This window comes from Mus caroli, unplaced genomic scaffold (genome assembly GCF_900094665.2).
Source record: "Mus caroli unplaced genomic scaffold, CAROLI_EIJ_v1.1 scaffold_10055_1, whole genome shotgun sequence".
Taxonomy (NCBI): Eukaryota; Metazoa; Chordata; class Mammalia; order Rodentia; family Muridae; genus Mus; species Mus caroli.
In genome coordinates this window covers 12774-15182 of record NW_018389767.1, presented here as the reverse complement: position 1 = coordinate 15182, position 2409 = coordinate 12774, and the positions used below count along the sequence as shown (strand labels likewise).

The window sequence follows — 2409 nt, the reverse complement described above, 5'->3', positions numbered from 1 at the left end:
AACTGGATGGGAGAGAGTATGGGGAGGGAAATTGGGGGGGTGTGATTAAGCATGCGGAGAGACAGGAAAGAGGACCAAAGGGCCAAAAGAATAAATTGAAATGAGCAGCTGGTGGGGGTGAAGGATAGGGGCCATCTCTAAGACTTGCCAGAGAACTGGGATGAGAATGGCTTCCACGAGTCTATAGAGGTGATTTTAGCTTAGACTCCTAGAGTGGGCATATGAAACCTGAAGTGGCCGCCTCCTATATCCAGGTCAAATCCCCAATGGAGGGATAAGAACAACCCACCCACAAAACTTTTGACTCAAAATCTGTCCTTTCTACAAGAAATGCAAGGACAAAGATGGAACAGAGACTGAGAAAATGACCAACCAGTGACTGGCCCAACTTGAAACCCATCCCAAGGGTAAGGACCAATCCCTGACACTGTTAATAATACTCTGTTATGCTTTCAGACAGGAGCCTAGCATAACTGTCCTCAGAAAGGCTCCACCCAGCAACTGACTGAAACAGATGCAGAGACCCACAGCCAAACATTGAACACAGCTCAGGGAGTCTTATGAAAGAGTTGGGTGAAGGACCCAAGGCACTGGAGGGTACAGGCGCTCTACAAGAAGACCAACAGTCAACTAACCTGGACCCTTGGGGACTCTCAGAGGATGAACCACCAACCAAAAACCATACCCTGACTAGACCTAGCCCCCCACCACACTGCACATAGGTAGCAGATGTGCAGCTTAGTCTTTATGTGGTTCCACCAACAAATGGAGGAGGGGCTCTTCCTAAAGCTGTTGACTGTCTGTGGATCAAATTTCCCTAACTGAGCTGCCTTGTCTAGCCTCCATAGAAAAGGATGTGGACAGTCCTACAGAGACTTCAAGTGCCAGGTTGGGTGATACCTAGGAGGGGAGGAGGAGCTCCACCCTCTCAGATGAGATGGGGAGGGGAAATGGGGGAGAGTAGAAGGGACTGTGTAAGGTTGGTATCCAGAGGGGGGCAGCGATCTGGATCTAAAATGAATGAATAAATTAATTAATGGAGGAAAATATAATTGCTATGATGACTGGAAGATCCATTGATGTAGAACATACGTCATAGATAAATGTTCATTTTTATTTTGAACTTTAAAGGACAATGCTATTCACTCATTAGAATACTGGAGACGAAGAATGATAATGAACAATAAAACTTTCATCTCCCAGTTCCTTCTCCTGGGACTGCCCATTCCCCCCCCCCAGAGCACCAGCACCTGTTCTATGCCCTGTTCCTGGCCATGTACCTCACCACCATCCTGGGGAACCTCATCATCATCAACCTCTAATACTGGAATTCCATCTCCACACACCCAAGTACTTGTTTCTCAGCAACTTGTCTTTCTCTGATCTCTGCTTTTCCTCTGTCACAATGTCCAAATTGCTTCAGAACATGCAGAGCCAGGATACATCCATCTCCTATTCCAGTTGTCTAACACAAATGTACATTTTATTGGTTTTGGGTGACCTGGAGGGCTTTCTTTTTTTGGCCATAGCCTAATATCGCTATGTAGCCATCTGCTTCCCTCTGCATTACACCAGCATCATGAGTCTCAAGCTCTATGTGTATCTGATGCTTATGTCCTGGTAATTTAACTTGCTGTATTCCATTTTGCACACTCTACTCTTAGCTAGATTGTCATTCTCTGAAGACAATGTGATCCGCCACTTTTTCTGTGACATGGCTGCCCTGTTCAAGTTGTCCTGTTCTGACATTCATATTAATGAATTAATGATATTAGTCTTAGGAGGACTCACTATGGTCATCCCATTCTTACTGATTGTTGTGTCTTATGTACAAATTGTCTCCTCCATTCTAAATATTCCTTCTGCTATGGTTATACAAAAGATTTTCTCCACCTGTGGATCCCACCTCTCTGTGGTCTCACTGTTCTATGGAACAATTTTTGGTCTCTTCGTATGTCCATCAGCTAATAACTCTACTGTGAAGGAGACTGTCGTGGCCATGATATACACAGTGGTCACTCCAATGTTGAACCCTTTCATCTACATCCTGAGGAACAGAGAAATGAAAGAGGCCCTGATAAGGGTCCTTTTCAAGAAGAAAATCTCTTTGTAGTAATTCCCCTGGGATTTTTACTTAAATTTAACCAGTAAGTATATTGATACTATTATTATAAAATTTACCTCTGCAATAAGACCCAAACTTAATAACTTACTACATAATACTGCTATTTGCAAACAGTAGTTTTGCACATCTGATTCTAGAAAACCATTATGTAACAGCCACTGTTTTACCAGATCTCCATTCCTTACATTCTTGTTATACCAATATTTTGTGATGTTAGACAAATTTTTGTGTTGACTGCAGTATACTTTTTAAATATGAATAAATGATATACCATAATACTATGT

The 2409-nt window shown here is 42.8% G+C and overlaps 1 pseudogene; it reads left to right on the top strand.

Moving 5' to 3' along the window:
* Positions 1-1170: 1170 nt before the first annotated feature.
* Positions 1171-2113, top strand: LOC110288289 (annotated as a pseudogene).
* Positions 2114-2409: the final 296 nt, after the last annotated feature.